General features: G+C 39.7%; 1 protein-coding gene across 1 annotated transcript in view; it reads right to left on the reverse strand.

Moving 5' to 3' along the window:
* Positions 1 to 13,870, reverse strand: part of Pka-C3 (Protein kinase, cAMP-dependent, catalytic subunit 3) — a 331,963-nt gene that overhangs the window by 315,969 nt on the left and 2,124 nt on the right. The window lies entirely within an intron of this gene.

Genomic DNA, 13,870 nt, shown 5'->3' on the forward strand with positions numbered 1-13,870 from the left:
GAAATGTTCGAGTTTTACATTGGAGGTTTTTTAATTGCATGAAGTATCTGTATGAATATTTAATGGGTCATGCAACCTTTCTGCGCTTTGTTCACCTTCCAACATTGAGGAAACACAAGCACTTAAAACGAATATCCATTAAAGCTATTTACAGCTTCGAACAGGAAGTCACCCTGCCGAATTTATATTCCCATGAGGATTAACTATTCTGAAACATATTGATGCATGGCTTTGAAATGATTCTTCTTAATCGGGTACTATTCTATGCCTATTATATAAAAAACACAGTAATCAACCCGAAGGTCGGTTTAGTAGGTGATGGTAGAGATCACCCAGTACTAAGCCCTATGCGGCGTGTGAAATTCACACATCAGGGTAGGGGGGCCAGTTCCTTTCCCTGTGCCGGTTATGGCCTATTATATAACATCCATTAATTTTTTAAACAAAAACTTTTAGTAAGGATGTTAGGAAAACACTGGTTACAACGTTGCCATGGAGCGTAGTTATGTACGGCGCGGAAACTAAGTCATTGAAGCAAGAGGTTTTTGGTGGAGGATGGAAAAGGTGAAGGGTATAGAAATGAAAACCAAAGAGGAATTGTTAGTTAGGGTGGGGGAGGAGAGGGGATTCTTGGGAGAAATCCAAAGGTGTCAGGAAATGTGGATGCAGAGCGTTTTGATTGGCGACGGGATATTGAATACTGGGATGGAGGGGAGACTGTTAAGTAGGGGGAGGAGGAATAAGATAAGCATGCTGGGCGGAATGAAGGGAGGTAGAATGTACGCTGAATTGAAGAATAGTGCCTTGTAGTGAAGAAGGGTTTATTCCATATTGTCGCATTTTATCGTGTTAGAAGGGTCTTGGAACTCTTGCCATTTGAGTACTGTGTGTGTTGAGTACTGTGAGGCTGGGGAGCGCGATTGCGAGTGGGATCGGAAGTTCTCATGGGACAAGCAGTCGGGACGGTAACTTGACGGTCCACGCGACGCAATAAGGATCACGGTTTCAAGGCTAAGGTCCTCCGCTCCCTCGAAACAAAGGCACCCTTAACACAAGGAGAGAGTGGTGTAGTGGAAGTGATAATTCGGCCGACAAGTGCTGCAAGTAAGGCCAAAGCTGTATCCATATTTTTCGCTGTTTTTTTTGACGAATTTTGGGAGGTGGGCCATCAAAATTCTTCTATCGTCTCGATAACTACACAAATCCTGTATCCTTGTATATATCCTGAACTGTGCATGTTGGGCATTAGTGCTTTTATTAAATGAAAGAATGTCCGTGCGGAGAGGTAGGTTTGTTTGCTTTTGATGTCCAAAATAATTGAAAATTGAAAATAATTGAATAAAATTGTAGAAAATGTTTATTTAGCCCCATCGTTTTACAGTAGGAGAGATCATTTCAGTAAAATTCGAGAGATTAAGTACATAACAGATAGTTTTAAGACGTCATTTTTTTCCGCGAACGATCAAGGATCAGAATAAAATAAAGTTTTTGTCCTACCGCGCTGGGAGGGAAGGGTGTTAAGGGTCAAGAGTATTTTGATGTGTTATCACCCCATGCCACATACCCTAGTAGTGGCTCGCAGGGTAATCAATAAACTTCAAAAAATAAATAATAAAACAATTCTTCAGACAATTACAGTTCTCAAATAACGACTAACTATAATATAATCCGCATTGATATTTATTAATTTTTCCTATACTCTGATTGATACTTCGCTGCATAACCTGAAGTTTAAGTTTCGTCAATGCAACCGTTTGGATAGACGAAGCAGTGAGACCTAATAACATTGAAATCAGCTCGCCAGTGAATGAGATGAAAGGTTTCCGCCTTAGGGGCATTCAGAGAGAAATACGACGATGGGCCCTCTCCAGGGCCGGCAGTCAGGGTGTCGAGCGTGGATAGCAGAGGCAAGGGACAGCCATCAGTGAAGAAAAGCCGTTTGGCATTTTATCGAAATTCGTGTTATGATTGAAGTTAGGAATATTTTTACAAAAACAATCAAAATTATGCTATCATCGATTTTATCATTGATCAAGTATTCGATAGCTATGTCATTATCGACATTACATTATTATCGAAAACATTTTTTTCCAAAAATTTTCACCATCGAATATGAAGACCAAGATGGTTTTTTACGACGTTATTTTACGTTTTCGGTAAGGTTTTGCGTTCTTCCGCAGTTCAACTGCTTTCAGGAAGTAAGATGAGCAAATTTGACCTTTGCTCGTGCAACGGCAAGCGGAGAGGTGCAGTCGGCGTGCGTCCGACCGGTAAAGGAACCAAAACAAGCGGCATCATCGTGTCCTCTTTGTGTTCTTCTTCCCCCCCATCGCGGCGAGCGGTACCACCGGAACTGTCTGTTAAGGCTTGAGGGCCCGTTAGCGGCGGCAGACGGCCGAGAGGGACCGTATCTCGTCCACGCACGACTGGACGCGGGAGCGCTTCGCTTCCCTTAATGACTTTCTGGCTGCCAAAGCGCACGCCCCCCAACCCCTTCCTCACCCTCAGTCCGCACGCGCTTGCAGTTATGGTGCGCGCTTCGCGAACGCTGGGGGCGTACAACCTCCTACGCCCCCGATGCACATCGACCAACACGGGGACAATATTTTGCAGTCAAATGATTACGAACGACTGAGCAGTGAAAAGTAACGCGTAGCTTCAAAGAAACATCTTCACTGCTTCTTGAGTCTGTATCTCAAATCTAAGAGTAAAATAAACAAGTTCTCTGAAGACATAGATTTGTGAACGAATTATGGAATTTTATGAATTATTTATCCGTTGCGAAAGAAAGACAAGGGAACGATGTTGTTTCCACATCTACCGTAGTTAGCGGTTTTCGACTCAACAATCCGAAAAAGTATATTTTCGATTGTTCGATAGCCGAGTGAAATTACGCGCACTGCGGTCGCATTTCACTAGATGTGGCATTTGACACAATCGACGACTTTTCGCTTCAGGCTTTCAGAATAGATCTCCAGATGGCCACAGTGGCAAGTCACGCACCAGTAGATCTGGACGGTGCTATTGGAAAAAAGCAATGAGTTCCTTCATGGATGCTCTCACCAGATAAATGGGTGGGGGTAAATCATTCAACATTTCAATGAGGTTAGCCAACACTATCGTATATGTGGAACTAAGGAACTCATTGTACTCGTAGTTAAATGTCCTTCCGAAAATCAACTTAATTTTTCATCATGACACAATGAATTGAAAACAAAAATATCATTACTATTTCTGACGTAAATTGAGTACAGGAGATTGGGTTGGTGCAGTGGCTAGTGAAATGCCTTCCCACTAATAGGAGGGCCCCGGTTCGAATCCCGGCGGTGGCAGAAATATTTTGTTTTTTCAGAGGTGTCCCGATTCATAAATGCGGTTCTCTTTGGACAATAGTTCAATTTGAGCACTCCGTCCGTCGAATGAGACGTTGTGTTACCTCTCGGCGACCTTTATTATTGGATTAGACCAATTCCAGCACCACTTTCCTCTCTACCCATTCTATCCCTAATGGCGATAGGGATAATCTTTTTGTGCGACGAAAGAGTTTTGGAAACCCACAGATCTGTCACTTCATATTAAATTTTAATTCTTAAAAATGAAATACTTAGATATTCATTCTTTAAACATAACTTGGGCACGTAATGCTTAAATTAAAGACGAGGCCCTGATTGTGGGCAAAATTTAATCTCTAAACTTTCTTAGCGATGATGACCAACCACTGATACGCAAAGACGTGTAAGTTTGTCGTATTCGCCCACAGTACATCGGCACTAATCGTGAAATTCTCCTACACACTGATCTGAATTCTATTTCTACCGCTTTCACTCCCAGAGACGCTTATTCACGTCATCAGAACAAGATTTAATATGGTTTTGAGGAGATTTTGAGAAAGGCAATCCAATCGATGCTCATATTATACGCGCTAGAAAATCAATTTCCGATTGAATGACGAGTGGTTAGTATTCCGATTGAAAAATTGACTGTGAACCCGTGCGTTTTAATCAGTACCTGTACCATGGCACACCTACACGTAAATTCTGCCGTTGATATTACCATCGAGCATTCTTGAGCTATTGGTATATATTCATTTGACTCATACTTTTTCTTGCGAAAATAGAGCAACATTAATGTCATTTCAGCGATCAACTCGAAGGTTAGCATTGGCAGCCGATCGAATACGAACTAACTGTCAATGCGATTATTTTTTATTCATTTATTGGTTTACATAATACCCTGCAAGGATGTATGGCAGGGGGCGATCACGAACCAGACTACTTTTACCCCAAAATACTTTTCCCTCCTTGTGCGATCGATCAACGTTATTCTGATCGCTGATCATTCCAGGAAAAAATGAAATCTTAAACCTAGCTGTTCTACAATTCATCTCTCCAATTTCGCGTGAAACTCAAAACTAGTTGAAGGGTGAGCCAGTTCCTTTTTACTTCATTCCAACATATGGTTTCCCACGAAATTATCGCGCCGTTTGGAATTTTATGTAGGTTTTGCATTAAGACCCACACCCGTATTTCGAAAATGAGACCCCCAAGCTAGTGTTCGAATGCTCTGCTCACTGAACAGCCAAGCAAACAAGATTAATACGAAATAAATATCGATGAATGTTGCCTAATCACAAACCTAATTCGGCAATAATCCATGCTCGATTTATTCCTCAACACTCCGTGAATATATGAACCCCCATTAGCACCGATCGGCGAGCCAAAACTGATAATTTTACGACGCGGGAATCAATTATTCCGACCCACCTCTTCGCTTTTGAATGGCATCTTTTTTCCACGCCAGGTCTTGGGAATGCGCGCTCCAAGAGAGTACTTTTTTTAAATTTTTTATTATTATTTTTCCTTTCACATGCGGCGAAAGTTACGCAAGCCTTCTTTCGTCTACGGCCTCACGAACGGCGCAGCGGCGGCGGGAGGAATCCTCTCGCGTGATTGGTCGAACCGCGCGGATGAAAGCGTACCTTGATTGACTGGTTGACTGGGCGAGCTTCTTAAACCCTTATAGCACGCGACGGTCCTCGCGGATGGGGACCTCGATGAAGAAAAACGAACGAGGATGGGAATATACATAAAAAACACCTCATGTGAATCCCCTTTCGAAATTGTCAGACGAAAGAGAAAATTAACAAATGAAAAAAAGAAATGAATCGCCACTAAATGAATCGAAGGAAACGCGATATTATAATCGAACAGTAAAATCAATCAAAAGACGAATACAGTAAAAGCGATGAAGATCTATATGACGATGTTTAAAAGAATGCTTACTTACTTACTTACCCCGCGAACTTATTTTAACCAAATTTGAGGCTGGCAACTACCTGGAGGGTTGTTGAAGGAAATCACGTACTTGGGCATTTGACTTCAACAAGTAAGTACTTTCACGTTTCCTGATATGGTAATCATGACTAATATCGTGTATACTACAACACAATATCGAAATGACGTATACGTTTACATAGCCCGGACATGTAAATTACAGCCGATTACAGTAGTAGTGCATACACTACTCGTCTTCATCCGATCTAAAAAATTAATCATGCTTTCATGAAACGGTCCCTTGAATTGTCATTCTTTTTCGCGAGCGTGCACCACCTATTAGATCAACGACATCTCTCAATGACAAGTCTTCTTTCCTTCCTTCCAATGCACGTGAATTCCTTTCGTGATGCCTTATAAGTTCACTACGTAGAGTTGGCGAATCTTAGCTCTATCCAGGCGTAGGATCAAATCATTCGAAGACGTGATGCATTCAGTGAATTTATGGTCAATGTTTTTGCGCAATATGTTAAGATTATCTTTGGCGTAGCTTTCGACTAAGGTGACAGAACGTGAACGCCCACGTTCACGTTTACGGGCCCTAATAAATCCCGAAAGCTTTTGCGTTTCATCACATCTGGTTTAATGGTACTCCGGTGCTGTAACATCGATATATGAAAACAAGGAGATGACTGGAAAAATGGAAAACACGACGACGCCAATAAATCAAATATATATATATATATATATATATATATATATATATATATATATATATATATATATATATATATATATATACTGGGCTGACACAATATAACACAAATAGAATAGAACAGTAACATTTAAAAGACACACGGTAAATTGTTCGAGCTTTCGGCCCTCTCAGAGGCCTTCTTCAAGTGAGACTTCAAGGCCTCTGAGAGGGCCGAAAGCACGAAAAATTTACCGTGTGAGTGTCTTTCAAATGTTGCTATTCTATTCTATTTGTGTTATATTGTCTCAGCCCATTATTGTGCCGATCGTGTGAGTTTTTCCGTACAATCGTTATATGTACAGAAATATATTATATATATATATATATATATATATATATATATATATATATATATATATATATATATATAAATAAATAAATATATGTATACATACATATGCATACATATTATGCATACACATATATTGAATGTGTGTGGAATCATACACCCTATATTACTCGTGATAATGTAAGATTCCTGACGATACCTCATCCATAGATTGGGAATTCATAGAAATGAGTCCAGCCATTTGGTTGCCAGAATGAAATAATGAAAGGGCAACAAGTGAATTTCGTTATTTCGTCGAGTTCAACTCTGAAAACATTTCACTCCATTTTGGGCAGTCGTGTATTAATTCCCGCGCGCGATTGTGATGACCAGGTAGGTATTCAGAAGGTCCAGTCCCCTTCGAAATACCCCTTCCACGTCCGACCATAGGAAACAAAGAGTAATTCTTCTATGTGAAGAATGCTTCAGCCAGGTGTTCTGATTTCTCCATATGGCGGGCGGAATCATAGGGCGCCGATGCTATGAGGTCATTAGAGAAACAAATAATTTCGATCCCGTTCGTCAGAGAAACACGCATGACATCACGCAACACGACTACTAACACAATGCTCCGATAAAACTCTTACTATACGAGTATTGTTCGTCAAGCCTTACATTAGGAAAATGACGAACGATTATAATTGGTGGGGGGTGGGAATGTTCGCTGAGAATATTTCAAGTATTACATAATATATTTCTCGGGTGTAAATAAGGTATTTGGAAAGTGAGCCTCTCAAACCACAGCCAAACGCTTCGGGGCCCACTTCATATCAAATGTCTTCATCATTTCTCGCTTTGAGTTTGGCCCGCTTTGCTTCAAGGTTCGGAATATCAAACAGTTTAATTATGATGTCCGATAAGTGAAATCAAATCAATCATGTCGTCATTAGGGTTTTGCATGGCGTGAAAAATCGTGATTTGGAAAATTAAACGATTAAAAAAAACAGCATGCCTTCAAAAACATAAATTTCACCATTTTAATACCTTTTGGTGAGGACTTAACAGATAAAATATTAGTCAGTAATTGCAATCCATGTAAAAATTTCCGCCACTGCCCTTTGCCTCAGTCAGATCACAAATGTAAAAAAAATGCCTAATTAAAAAAAACAAGTGCCCTCAAGCATGGACCCTCATCCACGAAACCTTGGGAGGAATATGCCAATACAGCAGGGCAAAAGGTTTATCGACATCGATTCAGCTTGTAGATCAAGAGTAAATACGTTTTGGATTCAACTAAAGAAAGCAAAAGTTACGACACCTCCGTTGGATTTCTTGGAATTTTTCAGGTGATCTTGACTGGGAAAATAAATAAATAAAACTTCCCAACGATTCCCTAAATTCGTTTCCGCGATTGAATAAGAAGTTCTTCTCTATTTTAATAAAATCTTTATTGATTTCGTTTCAGTTTCCTCCCGGTTATATCCACGGTAACAATAACAACTTTCAGATTAACAAGATGGCGTTTTCCTTGCCATTTGGAAGTGCATATATAAAAATACTTTTCCCACCCACGCCATTGATCCCGGATATTTGTCCTGAAAGTAAATTCATATTATTTAAAAAAAGCATTTGTTCAATGAATAAACTATTCGTCCTTCAAATGAATTTGTTTCCAGCTGCGGATACTGCATGGACACTGTTTGAGCTAGTAGGAAACATATGATGAGCGTTCTTCTTTTTCTTTCCACCGGCTCGGTCTCGACCGGCCGTCGGTTAAAATATTCGGGTCAGCAGTAAACGGTGGTAAACGATCACTGCTTTCGTTGGGGACATGATGAAACAGGGTATTGTTAAAGGATATCTGGTCGAATTGACCGCCTCTAGTCCGCTCGCTGTCCAGATAAAAAGCTATAAATTAAATTTTTGGGCCCCCCCCCTCCTAATACCGGATACCCCAATGGCTACCAATCTAATGCTGGATAAAACTGGATTTACAGGATTGGTCTTATGATTCTGAAAAATTATATTTCAGTGTCTGACCATATCAACTGACTAACCATATTCTTAACATATTCCTTCGTGTTTCCGATAAACTTGTCTGAAGTTTAATTTAAGAGGCATTTTTCAATGGCAACGTGAAGAATATCCTCCAATAGACTTCTGATCAAAAGTCAAGACCGTGTACATTTATCTACAAGTTAAATTTCAGATTGTCCTATTTTACAGCTACTAAACGTCCCCCAAACCGCCGCAAAGGTGTGTGGCAATGGGGTTAGGACACCAGCCCTTACGTATAAATATTCATTAGCATTTAAACGCAAACACACATTGATTTCAACACGCACATGCATATCAGCAGCATACAATAACGGGTGAAGTAGAGTCAAGTGTTGAGTTTTGCATCATGAATTGAAAAATTAGGAGTGGTATCGTCTGTCATTTGTTATGTTAGCGTCTTGCCCTAGTACCTGAAACCGTCTGTGACGGTGTCAATCTCACTTATTTAATCTCAATGGTCGAATCTACCAACATATCTAGATTTTTTGCGATTACACTGTAATCCACAGGAAAATATCGAACGGCACGGGTCATCAAATACTAAAAAATTACTTAAAACTATCGAAAAAATGGCGTTTAGAATGGGATCTCCAATTCAATACTAAAAAAATTACGGCTATGGACTTCTTATAAATAAAAACACGAGCAGGTTTCACCCACTTACACACTCTTGAGATGTTTGCATGAATATTACACACCAATTAAAATACTGTGAGTGTCATTATCGCATCGGATCTTGTATGGGGAAAACACATACTAAGCACTATTTACGGAGGAGTCCTAAAGAAGTTAGTAATCATCACACGTATAAGAGTCAAGAGGCTTCCAAACTAATCCCTCCAGCATGTATAGACCCATCACCCGTAACTTTTTTTCGCAGCAATTGTGTTAAAAATCTAACAAATACGCTATGAATTTTTTCTTAGGTTCGATTCCGAAAACTAACTTGTTCTACCACTAACTACCGTTCGATCACAGTTCACAAATGCTGTCAAAATATTTTTAGGTATTCTGCTGTTTAAACTATGCTGAAGAGCGACAAAGCAGACATCTGCATCAAATTTCCCGTTAACTCCTACTTGCACCTTCATTGGAGGTGTGCTATAGTATATCACCACGTCGGAAGTTGTAGGTTAGGTACGAAACATGGTCGATTTGAATTTTTGATTACCCCAATAGATAAGTGGATTCGATTCAAATTTTGAGCTTGAAGAAGAGGTTCAGTGTTTGGGTACAGAGCGCAAGTGAATGGCACTTAACGTCAAATGTACCTTCTGCGTGTGATTCCCTAATTACAAGTGCGAATTCTCAGGCCCCGCGCCCGAATCCCGCCAGCCTGCGGAATCTTCCGTGCCTGAAATTAACGCTGATATACTATAAAAGCAATATCCACTGAGAATTTACTGAGGCTCGATCGGCCCGCCGTAATATTTCACTCTAAAAGCCCTTTGGATATCACGTCCCGAAGCTATTTCGACGCGGTGGCATACTAAAACCCTTGCGTTTCAATTGTGTCATTTAGATCTCCAGAAAAACGTGGTCCTTAATATGGGAAGTAAGAGTCAAATGTTTCGAGGGCATTTTACTGCCGTGATGGTCAAATGTCGTACAAGGCCGATCTTGGCTTTGGGCCGGCATGTCGTCAAAATCTCGACTGAGATCTCGCAGAAGACGAGAGATCAAGAGTAGGTAGGTAACGCAATCGCAGGAATGATATCCTCGTTTTTTATGATTCTTCGTCATTATCCTCGTATTCTGGCGATGTTCTCACAGTTCACTATGATTCGCGAAGGAGTGAAAGAGATTTGAAGGTGAAAACAAAAATGAAGACTCCAATCGCGTTAATGTGACGTTTAGGGCTACCAAACAATTAATGAAAAATATTACAAGTTTAAGATGAACGTTTTTCAAAAACAATGAGTTTCGACGTTCAATATAGGTCAGTAGCTATAATATAAATGACAGCGATCAGTATACGGGGATCCTTACACTTGAATAGGGGCGTCCGAAGAACAAAACGTTGAGAAAATTAAGAAAGAACCGAGAATACCGGGTATTGATCCCCGTCTTATCTTAGCACTATGTTGTCCAAAACTTGTTGTCTAACATTTAAATGTACACTGTATTCAATTAGAATATACGAGTGTATTAATGATAAAGTAAAAAAGACATGGTTACATGAAATCTCGTCATACATTTCGTCTGAAAAAAACGAATACTATCATGTTCTTTTTGATTGGACACCATTTTAGCCAAAATATAAATTTGAGCGATCGACTGTGAATGAGCGTTTTCCCATTCCAATGGAAACTTCCCTTTTGACATTTTAGAGTTTTAATTCCGTTTCTAGCAAGATGTTTCGACTGGATATGCATTTACGCGGATTGCTAAGTATTAAATAAGGTACTCCATCGCATTAGGGAGAGGTAAGTATTTTTTCCTAAGCTTTTCCGAAACCAATACTTGGAGATTAGTTTACTGTTAGTGCAGCTTTAATACATCATAATAGGGATCAAATTTTCGCTTCTTCCTGAGACCTTAGCCTGCAATGTTTTACACATTTACCTAATTAACCTAATTATAAGCGTTCACATAAGCTTGCCAAGGTAAACTAATGAGGGAGAAGTTAATTTCTCATTGATGCGCGGTAGCAAAAGATTAGAAAGTTTAGCCCTTTTTACTATCGAGCACAAAAAGCTGATACATCAAAAGAGATAGGAAACAAATGAAAGGATTATGGCCCAAAAAATTCATCCGGATATGAACCCTTTGGGAGAGTATCTATTAATGAAAATCGCGATTAAAAAGGGGTAAAAATTGACCCAGGAATGACGAAAAATTAATCCGAATAGATGTGAAAGGCCTCGAGGAGAAAGAGAGGAGCCATAAGAGAGGTTAAAAACCGTCCCATTTCCAAAAGAATTCACGTTTAGAATAACAAAGGACAACTGCGAAAGAATATTTCGACAAATAAGCGAGAAATGGCGATAGGGACAAGCTGTCAAATGATTACCGTATAAACCAGTGTTTCGATCGACCTTTAAATGCAAAATTTCCACGTAAAAAATCAAGGGCCGGCAAATACGCAATAATGGTATAAAAAATAAGTTTAAAGATGTGTTAGTCGAGATGTGAGTTAAACCTCTATAAGGTCCCGTTCTGAAATTCACTGCCATAGCCACCATGGTAAAATAACTGCTGCTACTAACGTTGCTGCTGCCTGCCTGTTGCAGTTAGCAGCAAAATCAAACAACTGTACCAGAACCTTTTAGGCAGTACTCGCGGCACTGGCGATGAATTTCGTAACCCACTCAAAATCTCACCGCACCGTCGATGACAGTGATCGATACACTGAATTAATGAAAATAAATATCGATTGCACATAGAACTTGTTAACTACCGTTAAAAGTGTTAAATTTTATTACTTTTGGTCTTTTTCACTCCGGAAAACACATTTTAACTCAAGTTCACAAATAAAGAAGACAGTTGGCTTTTACCACAAAGAGGTTTTATTTACGACTTGGGTTTCGCCACAGCGTAACATCTTCAGACCAAAAGATGTTACGCTTCCCGCTGTAACGAAACCAAGGTCGTAAGTAAATTCTTTTTACGTGGAAAAGCCAAGTGTCTCCTTTCATCATGAAGGATTTCCACCATGTTACGTTAGAATAAGTTTTATATATTTTTTTAAAGTGCACAAGTTATAATTTAAATGAATTCACGAGAAATACCTTAGCAGTATTTGGTAATTACGAAAAAGTAAGGGTCGAATTACACACGATATATGTAAAAAAAACGGAAATATTTACTAAAAATTCAGGGGTCGACCTATACACGATCTGTGCGCGAGATTTCACACATCACATTTATAGCGTTCGCATTCACGCATCACAACTAAAGCTGAGAGAAGACCAGCAGGCATCCATCCTTCGAACGCAATGGACCGAGAACTTTAAGGATATAGCAAGAAAACTGATAGGTGTGAAACTATTATTCTCGGATGCGGAAGAGAGAATTTGACGGCAGATGGCAGCGCTTCTAGTGAAGAAATCAGAGCATGCGGAATTACTTTTCGTCTCCAAAGGAGATTGCACGTCGATGGATTGGTTAAGGCTGACGGGAATCAAAAGCAGAACAGCTTCAACCTGACGAGGCATTTATGATTAAGAGGCAATCGGTTTGACCATGAAAACTACGATTGACAAACATAGGGGTGCCCAAACTCTTAAATTCACCCACTCCCTCCCTATTAATACAACCCTTCTCCCACTCCCACAAATAGATACAAAAAAATTGGCTCACCACGGTTACACGCATGATATTTTACTGTCATAAGCTGTGATCTTACGAATGAATTTTTAAGCTTGATTATGAAATAAATTTCAATTGCATCTTGCAATAAGAGATGATTATAATAATCGGGATTACTACTCTATTGCACTGATGTAAAAGTTGACTGAAGATGAAAAAAAGTTATTGTTCAACCACTTCGCTTAAAAAATTACGGGATTTATTTGCACAAATTTTCCTTCCATCTAAAAAACCTTTGGGTCTAGATACCCCAAAATACGAGTATATTAATGGCGCTTATGAGTTATCAACCCCACCTTTTCCCCTGTTTCCCGTGAATAACCCTGGGGAAAATGCCTGAAAACATTCGGGCGGACTCTGCCAGTCGTGGGATTAACGTATTTCGGTTATTTCCAAAGGTTCAGAAAACAAAAATCAAAGATGCACACTTAGTTGCATTCGAAAGGTTTTTGATGGAGGCCGATGCTGAGCCCTAAATGGACAGAGAAAGTGAGAAACGAGGAAGTTCAGAGGAGAGTTGAGAGAGGGGAAAAGAAAGGGAGCGGAGCGCAACGATGAAAAGGGGAACGAGGTGGATTGGTCACGACTTGAGGAACATTGGATTTGATGGGAGCGCAATGGAAAGGGAAGATCCGACGAGTAAGACCATGGAAGGAATGAAAGAAAGGAGAAGCAAGACGGCAAAAGAGAATTTAGCATTGGATTTGGGAAGAACGGAGGACAACTATCTTAGGACTGAAAGACTAACGGAATGGGTGATGAAAGCGTGTCTTTCGGCGGCGAAAAAGGATTAAACAGCACTTTGTACCCATTTTAGCACGGAGAGCATCATTACATTGAATGCCTATAAGATGCCAGGACACAGACCGAAGATATGTCATAGGTTCAGTCACTGTATACAATTCTTCGAGAGAAATGCGTGCGCCTATTGCATATAAAACCGATGACTGAATACCATTAAATATTGTGAATTCCTTCATAAGAATAAAATTTTCACATTTATTTTGGTTTTTCAATGCTTTCTTAAGATAATAATCGCCGTATTTCTAGGATTTCAAAAATTGCTCAATGACATTCCTAGCAATATATCCCTGGATTATTATTTTATTAATATTATAAACATATCATTTTATGGAAAGTTTACTCAACCATTGAGATCATGAATGGATTATTAGGCTAATGTAAGCAAGGAAAAAAGAGCCA

Source organism: Hetaerina americana, unplaced genomic scaffold (assembly GCF_022747635.1).
Source record: "Hetaerina americana unplaced genomic scaffold, ioHetAmer1.1.p SCAF_61, whole genome shotgun sequence".
NCBI classification, from domain to species: domain Eukaryota; kingdom Metazoa; phylum Arthropoda; class Insecta; order Odonata; family Calopterygidae; genus Hetaerina; species Hetaerina americana.